This window comes from Mastomys coucha, unplaced genomic scaffold (genome assembly GCF_008632895.1).
Source record: "Mastomys coucha isolate ucsf_1 unplaced genomic scaffold, UCSF_Mcou_1 pScaffold8, whole genome shotgun sequence".
NCBI classification, from domain to species: Eukaryota; Metazoa; Chordata; class Mammalia; order Rodentia; family Muridae; genus Mastomys; species Mastomys coucha.
Genome location: NW_022196914.1, coordinates 62,057,931 through 62,073,446, shown reverse-complemented (window position 1 = coordinate 62,073,446; position 15,516 = coordinate 62,057,931). Strand labels below are relative to the sequence as shown.

Sequence of the window (15,516 nt, the reverse complement as noted above, 5' to 3'; positions counted from 1 at the left end):
GCCTTTTAACCTCAATATATCCAATGATTTCAATGTGGCCAACAGGATTCTTCATCTTTATTTAGTAGCTACACATCTGAAAGGTTTCATGTTTGCATGGGTTCTGTCCTCTTTGTAACAACTTGACAAATAAATTTCCAGGCTTTAAATGTCATTGCCATATGCCATACATATATATATATATATATATATATATATATATATATAGAGAGAGAGAGAGAGAGAGAGAGAGAGAGAGAGAGAGAGAGAGACAGAGACAGAGACAGAGAGAGACAGAGACAGAGACAGAGACAGAGAGACAGAGACAGAGAGACAGAGAGACAGAGAGACAGAGAGACAGAGAAAGAGATATTTCCCAGATATCTATGGAAAGTCTCAAAAAGACTCCCTCTTCTGGGGATAATATGTTAGGATCAGTTAGTTAATGCTATTAACTATTACTCTCAGACTCAAGACTCAACACTCCAGTGTAATTCTTGTATATAATACATGACCAATAGACACCATTGGCTGTCTGAGGCCTAGAATAGTAGATGTGATACCATTTTGAAGTTGCATCATCTAGGACAGACCATTGTCTTTACTGCTACAGCTAGGCTGGGGTTCTGAATTGACCAATAATGCATTTGTGCTTGCACAGACATTCTTTGACACCCTGCCCCACCCACCTCATGCTACGATGGATAGAATTAACTACAGGACCCTTCTGAAATGCAACTTGACAAGGAATGTAGGCAAAAGCTAAAATGTTTGATTAACATCACTGACCATGGCAACTTGACTGAGGTCATATGTCACCTTTAGGTCAGCACTGTGGCCAAAGAAAGACATGTATGTTTTAGTTTCTGGTCCTAGGCTCTATACCATCCCTGCAGCTATCAAAGGAGCTCAACTTGTACACTCCAGAGATACCAACAACTGCAAGGCCAAGCCTACGGCTGATATTCTGCCTGGAACATGCTAAGCAATTAGAAGTTTAAATCTTTGGAACCAACTGTTCAGCCATGTTTTTCTCAGAGTGAAATTTCCATCCAAGCTGGAACTGACTGAATGGGTGATTACTAAGAACACACAGCATCTGTCATCTGAAAAGGAAAGGACATTGGGATCTCCGGAAGCCAACTCAGACCACATACCTGGAAAGGCTGCCAAGGGAGGCCAGTCATGAGCATTTATCAATGACCAGGAGACAGTTCAATGGGCAAGGCTGCCTCCACAAAGCACATGACTAGGCCTGTTTCAGCAAAGGTTCTATTCAAGCTCTTTCTCACAGAAAAGTGATAATGTCTTCAAGATTCAAAGTAATGGCATATTAGATTGTTGACTATTATGATAGGACCTGTGAATATTATATGTTACATGCATAGTGAAGAATTAATGTGAGAGATGACATGAAGGTTCCAAACTGCAGATTTTGAACTGAAGTTAGGTAGGCTCTGCAGTGAGACCCACATACTCTTCAGGCTCTTTGTGAGTGATAAAGAAAAGAGGAATCAGAGACATGGCAGCAAGAAATGAACTCACTCTGGGCTTGCTGGCTGTGAAGATGGGGAGTTAGTGATGAGAGCAAGAATATGAAGCTGGAAAAAAAAAGTGAAGAGTCTTCCTTACAGCTTCTAGAAAATTCCAAAGTGGCTCCTTGAAATAAGCTCAAGGATACATCTCATCCCTAAAACTGAAAAATGGTTGAATGTGCATTGTTTTCAGCTATTGAGTTTAATTGATCATAGCAACAGTAAGAAACAAATGTCGAGATTCACACACCTTAGGAAAAGCAAAGAACGTAGATCTGACCAAGCCCCTTAGGAAGAATAATGAGTTGTAGATGCTTCCAGGCTGTCATCTGGGCATGAAGGGGCCACTAGATAGACAAGAACATCAGATGCCGTGGTTCCTGTGATAAATAAGTAGGCCAAGAGCAAAGAGGTTCTAGAAACTTTGGTGTTCCCTTGGCCTACTGTGCCCTTCCCAGGATCAAGGTGGTCTATTATCTAACTGCCCTACAACTTAAAATATAGGTATTAAATTAGAGCACAGTAAACCAAAGCCGAACAGAAACAAACAACTGGGTATTTTCTCAGCAGGGCAAGTTGGGTGGGGCATTGCAAGAACTGGAACTCTCTAAGCCAAGAATTCAGGGCCAAACCCGCAGACCTAGTTAATGAGCCTACACTGAACAGTACAGACACAGCCTGGACTTGAGAAAGGTAATTTTGCTAATGAGTTGACCCTGGGTGTGTCCTATAGTGTAGTCACACAGGAGAGGGTTATGAAACTGTTCTCAGAAGCTTGCACATATACAGAGGAAGCTGAAGGTTTTTAATCTCCTCAGCCACCTTATCTGACAAGAAGAAACACTATCGGGAAATGCTTTCCTCTTTGGAAATGGATCCCTTCTCCTGAGTTGGTCCCAACATGCGGGTAGAATACAAATTGGGCCCAAGGAATGAGGCTTCCATGGTTGGTAATGGGCCTCCGAATTCATCATAGGTCTGAGCAGCATAGTAAGTGAGACACTGTGATCATCTTGCAGAGACTCAAAGGTCTCCTGCAGGGAGCTAATGGTCCCAGTCTTGTTCTTAGGAGAGCATGTGTTCGCATTAAGCTTGAACTTCAGTGGCTGCACATCTACCAGTTATCAACATCCAAGTCATGTGGAGCAGATAAGTCACTCCAACATCTAAATCACATATCAGCATCCTTGCTAGCAACCCCTTACAGAGGGACCCCGTCTCCTTACAGAGACCAAAAGGTTCTCAGTATCCCTGCAAGGAACAGTTCTGCTTTAGGACAGCTGAAGTGGGGAGCTGCTGACACACACTGCTACCCGTGCTAAGTACCCACAGCTCCTGGTTCATAGGTCTGAGAAGGACACCCAGGCATTAGTTACCAGACTTGAGGAGGGCTCATTTACCAAGTTCATGCATGAAGTAAAGGAGGCCCACCATCTACGGAACACTTACAAAGGCATGCCTGGTGTGCCTCTATTATCTCCCTTAGTCTCCATAGTAACACTGTGAGGTTTATACTGTTGTTCTCAATTCTAAACTCAGGAACTGAGGCCACATCATCCTGGTAAGATTAACTTGTCCAGTTGTACTGCTATTAACTAGCAGCATCTGGGCATTTTCATGATGTCTTTGCTCATTATATATGTTATATACTAAGGTACCCTTTTCCAAAGGTCCCCACTCAATTTGCTGATTTTCTTTATCATTTAAATAAACTTATCTTTCCTTCTCTGCTACATAGTTCCTATGCTTCTAAATATAATGAAAGATCACATTCTATTCTAATAATTGAATACGTACTTTTTAAAAATCTTGTGCTAGGGATTGAACCCAGGGCCTTGTTCAAGATAGGCAAATAGGGTACTGTGCTACTGTCTTATATCTTTATGTCCTCAATATGTATCATCATAGGGCAATACAAAAATGAGTGGAAAATTCTAATGTAGTTGAGTAATTTGAGCTCTGAGTTTAGCTTCAGAAAGTCTGAGTTACTTGTAAATTCTAAAAGAAAACCATCTGATTTTGGAAATCTTCGACATTATGATATTTAAGTGAAGGATGTCTGTCTTATGCCTTGGGAATGTTATAAGGATCGAGTGGGGCAGCAGATGCAGAACTACTATTTCCTTGTACTTTGTGTGTTCACAGTCACAGGAATAAGCACATACCTATGTGCATTCTGCATCTGTTTTGGAATCATAAAGACCAGAAGTATAGGCCTTTCACATAATTCACTAATGTTGGAAATGAGTCCAGAGTTTTAACATCAGTCACCATTTGTTAAAAGCCTCCCCCACATACAGTATTTCTAATCTTGATGTCTCTCTCTTTTAAGCCCATACCATTCTGCACAAATGATTCTTGAGAAACTAAGGTAAAGATGCTAAGTATCTTGCTTAAGTGGGTAACAGAAAGAAGACAAGAAGCCAGAATAGCAAGTTCAAACTCTGTTCCAAGCCTTGAATCTGATAAGAACAAAATGTTAAATAAAGTGCTATAGTTACACTAATCTATTTGTAAACTTACTAATGTCTACCTCACAGGGCTGTCCTCCAAATTTTGCACCATAATTATTATTCTGTTAAATGCTGTCTTCATTTTTTCTTTGTCCTCCCAAACCCCCAAAAGATATGAATAAAGAGATCAATGTCACAACAGAATGACATTATCAGATCCTGCCAAAATCAACATATCCACGAGGTAGTCTGAGCTTGTGTTTCCACTGACCCTTGTCCTTTTCAGCACTGGCAAGGGGCTACCTATCCCCAACAGAGGTCAGGATAGAATGCAGAGCAAGGGGCAGATTTTGCAGCAGAAAGAGACACATTTGACTCCATTAATAAACCCTCCACCTCCCCCCACCCCACCAGACTTCCTGTTTAGGCCTTATTTTAGTCCTTTGAACAAATGTCCAACAAGGCAAAGATGCCAGCTGGACATAGAATGGAAACAGCGTTGGTGAGGGTCAGACTGTTTCTGAGTAAGAAGACTTACTGAGTCACCCTGCTTCTCAACTGCAGGCCTGTGAATGTAGATGAGAGAGAGCAGAGTGGCTTAGGAAGAGAATTCCTGGATGCTGGGACAGAGCTGGGTGGGCATATATCCCCACTCAGCCACATTCATTCTATATCCAAATGAATTACTTAATTTCTTTGACCCCCATCGACTCTAATGGAGGAAAATCTCCATTAGTTTTATGAACATTATCTGGCCCACGTGAAAGACCCAACATAGTGGCTGACATGTTTAGAGCATGAACTAAATGTTGCTATTAGAAGATGGTACATGGAGTGGTGAGGTAGAAAAGGAAGTATTTACATTTACCCCTTTAACTGGAACATTCCTGGAGTGTCCCAGGCCAACTACCATGGCTCTAGGATGGACTCAGAACTTTATACTCCATGCAGAATTGTCCCAGGGCCACCTAGAAATGTTTTTCTTGGTTCCTTGTTACAATGTGACCAGACTGGGCATGACTCAGATTCAAGCCTTCCCCCAGGATTGTTCTTACCACCACTCATATGATCTTTCCAAACAGACTCTTATCTCAAGTGACAGTTTGGGAGACAACCAGTTATATCCACCTTGGGCATCTTTAAAATACATAGACCTGATTTTAGCCTGCAGAAGGAGATAAGGGCCAGTCCCTTATCTTTGATCCTCTTAAGGTCCAGTGATAAATGTGATTAGCCATCCTAAGGCTGGGAAACAGAAGGGAATGATACTCAACTGAAGCAGTCTGTCTGTCTGAGCATTCCTGTGAGAGCCTCATCTCTCACCCAAGGGCTGGACCCCACAACTAAAGTCCTAAGAGCAGTGTACAGTGCATGTTCTAGAAGCTTGATTTCCCTCCAGGAGAATCCTGTGACATTTTCTGACACAGAGTAGCTTTTCAAGCTTCCCTTTAATGACTGTATTATTCTGATTTGCATTATGAATGGTGGTCTAAAAGCTTTGCCCTAAGACTTACTTTATGGAACCACGAGGAAAGCAAAGACATGATCTCAAATTCAGAATACTCAGTGAGCAAGACAGAGTGATCTTTATTAAACTGTCTTAAGAGAACATAGATTTGGACAAAATTGTGACTGGCAAATGATTCAAGGCAAAGTCTATCATAATCCCTGTATGGTTCACTCCAGGCACACCAAGAATCTCATTATTTACCTTTAAACCTGACAAGTGAGGAAGGTTAAATGAAGTCCTAAAGGGCTAGAGAGATGACTCAGTGCACGCAAGCACTTCCTGCTCTGCCAGAGCACAGACTTCCGTGCCCAGACTCCACTTTGAGCAACCCACGACTGCCTGTAACTCCAGCTCCAGGGAGACTCAATGCATTTGGTCTCTGAGGACACCTATTATTACATGTACATACCCAGTCCCCCACATAAAATAAAAATAAATCTTAAAAACAAAAACAAAGTACTTGATGATGAGGGGTGCGTGGGGCTTGTGTATGTTATTTGTCGGCTTGTTTGTTTTGAGTGTCTGGTGGAGATTTGCTCAAAGGTCATGGGAAGCAGAGCCAATGAAGGGAAGAGCTTCCCTTATCTGCTTGGAGGCGGCAGATCTGAATGGAGCTGAATGGGCGTAAACCCATCCTGGGAGTCTCAGCAGAAGATGAACCCAGGCTATAAGATACAGATCTGGAGGTTGAGACCATGCACGGGCAGATTATGACATCACTCACTTGTCTTGGGGCCTAGTCAAGATCACTTATTCATTACAAGTTTGTCTGCATCCTTCCTGCTCACTTATTCATTACGAGTTTGTCTGCATCCTTCCTGCTTTCCCCCCTATTAAGATGGTATTTGAGCTTCCAGATCTTACTGGACTTGGAGGTCTTCACTTCTCTTTTCTATGACAACTCTGTACACACAATATATAAGCATGTCTTCTATCCTGTTACTATGCTTGCTGTTGGTGTATTTCACAGACACACTTATAGAGCTTTCAAATGATTGAAGGAAAGTCTTCCATCCATGCAGTTACTATTATGGAAAACTCCATTATCTAATATGCCAAATGTACAGGTCCTATTCCATAACAGATAATAAAGATTTGAGGCATAGTTTTTGTTCTTTCTTATTAACTCTTAATACAATGTCACACCCTTAGGAAAGGTTCCAAGACTGGTGCCAGTCAACACTGATAATTTTCTCATATGCTACACTCTTCAACCTCCCAAAGAAATGTTTCTGCTATTATAAGTTTTACCCAGGAACTTGGTATTTGAGAACACTTTTCCTGTAGAGCAAATATTTCAAAAGACATGTCAGCATGAAGAAACATCTTTATTCAGCTACTCTTGGTTTCTGCAGTCAGCAGGAGTTGAACCTTGGAAGACATAACTGTGTGAGCCAGAATGAATGGTCAAGAGAGGGGAGAGCAAGAGAGAGGGCAGAGAGAAAGAAGCAGGGGAGACAAAGGCAGACAGACAGATACACAGAGGGGGGCAGAGAGAGAGAAAGAGAGAGGAGGAGGAGAGAGGGAGAGAGAGAGAAAGAGAGGGAGAGAGAGAGAGAGAGAGAAAGAGAGAGGAGGAGGAGAGAGGGAGAGAGAGAGAGAGGAGAGAGGGAGAGAGAGAGAGAGAGAGAGAGAGAGAGAGCACTCAAGTGTGTCAGAGAGGGGCAACTGAGAAATTTTTTTAAGGACTTTGCTTCCAACAGAGAACACTTGCAGCACACAGGGCTGGCCTTGGTGTGCCTGGAGTATATAGATTTCAGAGTGTTATTCCTCACTCACTTGGATAAATAGGGGATCATAGAGAGAGGTCTTTACCTGGCTATAGAAAATCCTTAATTCTGGCATGGCACTGGGAGGACTTAGGAACTCTGACAATCAGGGCTGGGTTTCTTGTTTAAGGAGGGCAGTACAGTTCTTTGTGTCACTTTGCCTTGGTTAAAGGGTCTTAGCTAGATTGTTTCCTGAAATACAGAAGCTCTTTTAAAAAAAAATCTTATAAGGAGATTTTTTTTTCTATACCAGGCACTTACTGGAGAGAACTCTTGGCAACTGTGGTGACAGATGAGTCACCAGAGCAGGTTCCAGTTGGTTCTTCCACCCTCTGAAGGCAGTGGTTGCTGATTTACATCAGCACTCCTCTATTTTCAGCAGGTCATGCTTGGTGTCAGTGTCAGGGTTTCCTGTCATGTGGTTTGAGCTTAAGGTTTTTTTTTTTTTTTTTTTTTTTTGACATCTGCTCTTCTCAGTGTTGGTGTACCTTGGGCCTGACAAATCATCTCTGCAACACTAACAACCCATGGTGTTAGAAAGGGGAGAACTCACAACTCCTACTTGATCCCTTTCTTAGTTGCATTGCTAAGATCCTCACCAGCAGGTGCTTGGACCACAGGCTGGCAAGAAGGCCTCCTACCTGAGCATCACAGAAGGTCCATGTGTGAGAGTTTCCTTTTCTTTTGCTCTTACAGGGGCTTGTGCCTTCCTGTTCTCTTTTTTCTGCTAATGTCAGGCACAAAATGCTGTGCTCTTATGATTCAAAGTGTGGAGCAAACATAGAAATGGAAGTATTTATTAGAAATACAGGACCCTCAGTCTCACATGACCTATTGGGCTCTACTTTATACTTCAACAAGACCCAGGGGGATGTTTATGATCTGTGAAGCTCAGTAATCACCTAGCTAAGCCACCACCTAGTTTGGTGCAAACTTAATTGCGCAGCTCCAGAAGGAGCAATCTAAGCTCCACAGGTAGGACTAACCAGAGTGCGGACACTCTGCCCTGACTTTCCTGGGGCAGAGAAAAAGAGAGGCTCTACTACAGCAATGCCTCCCCCTGGCCTGCCACCTTACTTGCACATTCAAACAATTTGGCATAAGACAAATCATTTAATGCCATGCCACTTGCCTGACATGACATTATACGTCCAACTTCCTACCAGGTGCCCTGGACACCCAGCAGGTTCTAAACAAGAACACACAGGATAAAGTTTAAACTCATTTATGAAATCATCACAGATGCCTAGAAGCCATATCCTTATTTAAATGGCACACTGGCAGAAGCAGCACAGAGGTTTTAAATGGTATCAACTCTGATCAGAAAATGTGAAGGAGGGTGCAAAGAATGAAAAAAAAACGGTAGAGGGATATAGCGTGGAAGCTGAAAAGGGATGCAGCCATGGATGGTTACCTCTCCTTTCTAAAAAGTGCAGATTTCATTCCCTTTTCCATTTCAATTGTCTTTCCTTTGTAGGTCATTACTCCCATTTTCTCAATTGTCTTCCCAATCCACATTCTGTTTATAAGACGCCTTCTCATTCATGCCCGGAAGCTCAGCTGGAGTTGTGTGGGGGAGGGCACAGATCTGGCTGCTAATGCTTTCCACTTCTCTTGAGGGTACAGTGGAAAGAAGGCCTTGGCATTGTCCAGATGAGCTAAGAGTTTCAAATTTTGGCTCCTTGTCTTGCAGGAAGACTAAGAGGAGACACTACATCCTGTGCAGGAACCTCAACTACTTGAAAGAAAGTGAAATAATAAGCCCAGGGATGACCTTGTAAGGAGGCAAGTTCATGTGCTGTTCATCTTAGTGATCTGCCCATTGCCAGCAGCAGTGACCCAAGACTAGGCAGATATTGATGCTGAAAAAAGGTGGACTTTAACTTCTAACCTCTAACTCCAGCTCAAATTTGAGTAGTAGTGTAGGGTATGTGTAGTGGGGTGGTGGTGGGGTGGCGGGGATGGAGATAAATTCTCAGCTTCATCCCTTTGACATCTATGAAAAGACGAAGATGAGAAAAATTCTCCTTTAAGTGGCTGGACTGGTTAAAAGATGGCTGAATAACCTCCTCCATCATAATCAAAGATTATGACTTCATGACTATCATAGACATTTTTTTGACAATGCAGGTGGAATTATTGAAGGAGCTTATATTCTGGCGACCTGGATTAATTCATTCCCTGTATTATTATTATTATTATAATAGATTGGGCAAAACATCAAAGGGAATACCGTATGGTCTTTATGGAAGGTAGCACTATCTACTTCCTGACAGCACAGTTCTTGCTTAGACCAGACTTTTGTTCATGAGAATTAGAGTCCACCTATATCAAGAGATGACATCCCAGAGTCTGATAAGCTTTGTACCACAAATCCTCTCCGCCACCAATCCAACAGCAGCAGAGAGACTGGAGGCCCTGGAGGATGTGCTGTCGGAAGCCAAATCTCACAAACCATGGTAGACAGGAGAGCATGAGAGAACAGGGAATACAGCTGTGGTAGTCAATGTTTTCCTTGCTGTGATGAGAACACCTGAAGAAAAAACAAAGTAAAAGAGGAAAGGCGTATATACTTATTTTGGACCATGGTTTCAGGTGCCTGGTTTTGGGTCTGAGACAAAGGACAGAAAATAATGGCTTACAGAGAAAGGCTGCCCCAGTCCTTGCTTCTTGCTCCCTTCCTTTCTTCCTTCCTTCCTTCCTTCCTTTCCCTCCCCTTCCCTTCCTTCCTCCCTCCCTTCTACCCCCCCTCTCTTTCTTTCTTTCTTTCTCTCTTTCCTTCTGTCTCCCTTCCTTTTTTGTGGTAGCAGGCTTCTATTTCTGTAAATTTAATCCTTAAAGACAAATTTGAAGCAGAAAATAGAAAATCCCCATATGACATTTAGTATACATTTTTCTTATTATTTACATCTTATATTAGTGTGTGATATGGTCATCATAATTGATGAGCCAGCAGAGAAAATCTAGTCTTTAACACTCATAGTTTATATTAGGGTCCACCATTTGTGTTGGACAGATCTATAAACATAATCTCATGTCTCCATCATCACAAGATACTGAATAATTCTGTCTTAAACATTTTTTTTAATTCTGTTCATTCATTTCTCTCTTCCCCCAAATCCCTCTGAACTATGGACTTTTCTAGAATAGCAAAGATGGAAGTACATAGCATGTGGCATTTTCAGCTAGGTTTCTTACAGTTAGCAAAATGCAATTATATTTCTTCTGTTTTATATGGCTTTACAGCTCACTTCTTTTTATTGGCAAATAGTATTCTGTTGTGTAGCTAGAGTGCAGTATATTTACCTGTATTTGTCTAAATTAATCCTCCAAAGTTCATGGGTTGGAGACTGAATTGCCTAGATAGTAGCCCTGGGGGTTTGAAACTTTAAGCTGTGATTAAATTATGGAAGTAGTCCTAGTGAGTGGATTAATGTTACTGTGGAAGAGGGAGCCTTATAAAGAAAGAAGTGTGGCATGCTTCCTCCCTGACCCTACCTCATGCCATCTTGATCCCCTGCTGTATACATGAAATTATAAAACAAGAGGCCCTTGATCTTTCTATTTCCTAGATTCCAGATAATCTAAATTCTTTACACATTTCCCAGTCTGTGGTACTCCAGTCCAGTGGAACAAAACAGACTACAATACTATACATTAGCATATCAGAGGACACTCTGTTCTTAGATTTGTCCTCATGACTATTTTTGACTTCCATTTAGCATCTTTATGGGGCAGCCATAACTGTAGTCCTTTTTATAGAAGCATATTCAACATGGAAATGATAGAGTTCAGAATATGTTTGGTCAACACTGGTGGTGTATCTGTGCTAAGTCACCTGTTATACTGGCCTCTAAAGCCAATAGACTGCATTGCTAAGATATTATGTTTAGATTTTCACAACATACTGACCACTCAGACTGAGTAGCTTTTCTCATGAGGCAAGAAATAGTGAGGCAGGCACAACCCAAGTTTGAAGTAAATACCCTCAGGTATAAGCGGGTGTTGTGTCATTATCCATAAAATGAAAATTGAAGATGTAATAGCAACCCATCAATCCTAAGCTGCAAGCCAACGGTCCTGATCACATGTGGTCAGTACCAGGGAAGGTTAAACAGAGTCGAGAGATGTTTAGGCTGTGTTATAGGCAATGCATGGTTGAATTTATTGATCTTTAAAACTTATAACAATGGCCCTCTCAGGCATGTTGTATTATTTTAGTTTATAAGCACCCTCTTCCCATCCACATGGCTCCTTTGTGGAAGTAAGCTTCTACCAGGCATTCTATGGGTGTGCACATTCAGGCTGCAATGGGATTGGTCTAGGAGGAGCCATGAATTGAATTGAGTCAGTATACTACGAAGGAAAGATTTGGCCACACCCAGTATGGCTAGATCTGTAACAATTAAATTAGATTTACACATGATTCCAGACTATAGTTTATATCCTGGGTATGAAAGGAAGTCTATCTTTATAGCATGAGAATAAGAGGGGAAACAGAGTTTTATCTTTTTTGAGTCCCATTTTCAAGTATAACCCAGCCTGGCTTCAAACTTATAACAATCCTCCCAACTCAGTCTCCCAGATGCTAGGATTATACTACCACCCCACATCAGTTGGGCATGGTGGTGTGCCCATTTAGTCCCAGCATTTGGGAGCCAAAGGCAGGGAGATCTCTGAGTTTGAGGCCAGCCAGGTCTACAGAGCCAGTCCCAGGACAACAACAATAAGGAGATCCTGTATCAAAAACCCAAACCCAAACCAAAAATCTACCACATTTACATAATATTTTCTTTCTTCTTTTGAGTGATGTCTCAGTCTTCACTCTGAGATCCACAGCTACCCCAAAAGTCCTTGAGAATGCATAGATAATTAGAGTGTAAATTTAATATACTCCTACTCCCTGGATGAATACATTGGTTCTGAGATAGATCAGGACACCGAACAGGGCAAGGCAGATATATGAAAATTCAAAGAAAAAGTCTCCCTTGCTCTTCAGGAGAAGCTTCTGGAAGAAGTATCATCCAGGATAAGGAAACATGAGCCAAAGAAACCCTTTCCTCCCCACATTTCTTTGGCCATGGTGTTTTATTACAGCAACTAAGTGACAGTACCTATGTGCTGGCCCTATTGCTCCTGTGCAGGCTATGGCTCTGGTAGCTAGGTAGAGAGCTCTGGGGGTACAGTCAGAAACTCGGGGAGTTTAGATTTCATGGGAATGACTATGGTAAATTCTAGGCACAGGAAGTTTTGGTAGACAGATTTTCTTATACTGCTGTGCCCTCCCAGGTAGTCCCAACTCAGTGGCTCACACAACCTTTCTGAAGCCTCTCTGTTCTATTTCCTTTCTCCCACTCCCTCTCTACCTCATTCTTTCTGTTACTGTTTCTGTCTCTCTCTGTTTCTCTGTCTCTTTCTGTCTCTCTCTGTCTGTCTCTGTGTCCCTGTGTCTCTGTCTCTCTCTGTGTCTGTGTCTCTCTGTGTCTCTGTCTGTCTCTCTGTGTCTGTCTCTCTGTGTCTGTCTCTCTCTATCTCTCTCTGTCTGTGTCTCTGTCTCTCTCTGTCTCTCTCTGTCTCTCTCCCTGTCTCTGTCTCTCTCTGTCTGTGTCTCTGTCTCTCTCTGTCTCTCTCTCTATCTCTCTCCCTGTCTCTGTCTCTCTCTGTCTGTGTCTCTGTGTCTCTGTCTCTGTCTCTCTCCGTCTGTCTCTCTCCCTGTCTCTGTCTCTCTCTGTCTCTCTCTGTCTGTGTCTCTGTGTCTCTGTGTGTCTCTGTCTCTGTCTCTGTCTCTGTCTCTCTCTCTCTCTCTGCCTCTCTGTTTCTCTTTCTCTGCACCTGTATGCATAGATGTTTTTTGAGACAGGGTCTACCTTGTTCTTTCTGGGTATCTGTCTGGGTCCTGTGACTCACTGACTTGCCTAGGTTGGCTACCCAGCAAGCTCCAGAGATCTGCCTGACTCTCCTTCCTCACTATTGGTATTACAGATGCATGCCAGCTCATCTGTTACATAGATTCTGGAAGTTGAATCCAGGTTCTCAAACTCATGGACAGCGCTTTACCAACTGACATATCCACTCAGCCCCTCACTCTCCTATATCCTTATGCATTCCAAATCACATTCCATCCTCTGATAAGGTTTTCTATGAGGGTTTGCTTTACATTCTGAGAACTAAGACAGACAGGAGGAGATCATCTCATGAATCATTGGTACATCTCATGACCAGGAAAGCAATGCAAATACGAAGTCATCCTGTGAAAATTAAGTAGATATTACAAGTTAATTAAAGACCCTCCCCCAACCTCTGAACTTTAATTTAATTTAGTGAAGTAGAGATTCCTTATGTAAAACTTTCTGAATTTGGCAGATGAATAGATTATCACTGATCTCCAATATTGACATTTGTATTTGCAAATTCTATGCACCCCCCCAAAGCCTTATAATAAGTTGCATCTTGGCACTTAAGTTTCCATGGGGGCTTCCACGAGTCACCCTAACTGATACCTATTTATCCTTTCAACCCAGATGAAGTACTTTGAGAAATCCTTGTTGAATGTTTTGTGCTTTTCAACTATTTAAAATGACTAAAACCAGTTAAAAAGTAAAGGCTGTATCTACAGCTATGCACGCAATGCAGATTACTTCTATTTTAACTTGAAAATATACACTCATACAATGCCCTTCAACGATTCTTGAAGTTTCTCTCAAATTCAAGCCAAACAATGCCCCAAATAAGAATAATTTAAGAATTAATCTCTGCCAAGCCAGCTTTCCTCTAGATGATGGATTTGTTAGTTAATCATTCTGAAGCCAGGATTAGAGCACAGTCTACAGTTTAATAAACTATTCACTTCCTACAGTGCTGAGCACGTCCATGGGCTTTTTACTCTTATACCATAAACAGGACTATAAATTGTATTAGTAATTGTTTTTGAAACGGACGTCAAGACTTCCGCTCTGTGTTGGAGATTTGAGCCTGCACATTAGCTGTTCCTTTCCCTCCAAGTTCCTATTGAAATGAGCAAAATATGTGAATATAATGAAAAGACATTCCCAAAAAATGGTAAAGAATTCTGTTCATCAGAGAATACCTGGGAGAATTTAGCTAAAAATAATAAATATATCATGATCCACAAAGTGAGGCCTGCATCTTTAGGTGCACACTTCTGTATCAGCTTCCCTTCATGTTTTACCTTTTTCACTTCAGCCAAAGGCATTCTGGGGAGCGGGGAGAGCTGAGCACCCAGGAACATTCATGTGCATCATTTTAACATTTTGAACATGTGCTCCCTAACTTTTAGGTGATTGTGTCAAGTATTGTGTCTGCCATCTTTCATTCCACTTAAACTGAGCATGTTCAGGAATATATTCACTAAACTCAGCATGCTCAGTAATGTGTCCATCCTAAAGTGCTTCCCTATGAAAACATACAGGTTCCCTTAACAAAAAATTCCCCATGTTCCCTTTATTCTGGGAAGGTACTGTATTGCTAATAATGCCAGTGCTGCTCACCTTACCAGATATAGTGATGATTAATCTTTTTTTCACTATTAGATCCTGATCCTGCTGCTTTGGCTTTTACTTACTGACATGGGAACCCATTGTGGTTGTTGGCATCAGGATTGGCTCTGAACCTAATGATATCACATCTAGGCGACAGCAACCTGCACATCTGTTTTCAAGGCAACCACCACCATATTCCCAGAATCCACTTGGTCTACCTCCCACCTGTACCTTCGAACAGCTATGCCACTAGTCACTATCCAAATAAAAGAAAGACCCCTCTGACCTCTCCCCCTACCCCCACTTCTCCTCGCCTCCACCTTTGCCCTTTTCTCCTACAATAAACCTTACATGGAACTGTTTGGCCTGGTGTGGTCTGTCTGGAGCCACGCTTCTAATACAACAGTGGTCATCTGCAAAAGGAACTGACACATGGAAGAACTGACTATCCCAAAAGCGGTAAGCTAGAATTAGCCAGCACAAGGGGAACTCCACTTAAATTTGAGCAGGTTGACCAGGATCGTGGCACGTTCTAGTGCATTAGGGATTGGGGCAGTGGAGACTTTGGTAAGCCAAAGTCTTTTTTGAATCTGGTTTCTGTTTGGGTTATCTTATCCCTGGGAGGAAGAGATGGTGGCCTACATAGCCTTGTCACCACAGTAAACACGGGGGAGGGTGGTGGGGGGAATGAATCACAAGCGCGAAGAAAAGAACAGCAAAGTTTGCAGAGATGATGAGAACCTGACCCCTCCAGTTGAATTCACTTCCTGT

At 42.1% G+C, this 15,516-nt stretch overlaps 2 long non-coding RNA genes across 2 annotated transcripts in view; one reads left to right on the top strand and one right to left on the bottom strand.

The window, feature by feature from the left end:
• The window catches only part of LOC116083564, a 20,058-nt gene extending 17,105 nt beyond the window's left edge, over window positions 1–2,953 (bottom strand). The window contains exon 1 of the long non-coding RNA XR_004115773.1: window positions 2,915–2,953. This is a non-coding gene — a long non-coding RNA (uncharacterized LOC116083564). The remainder of the gene's footprint in view (window positions 1–2,914) is intronic.
• A 73-nt stretch (window positions 2,954–3,026) lies between these two features.
• LOC116083563 lies at window positions 3,027–15,106 on the top strand. The gene is made up of 3 exons (XR_004115772.1): window positions 3,027–3,075; window positions 8,940–9,118; window positions 14,797–15,106. It is a non-coding gene; the product is annotated as an uncharacterized LOC116083563 (long non-coding RNA).
• Window positions 15,107–15,516: the final 410 nt, after the last annotated feature.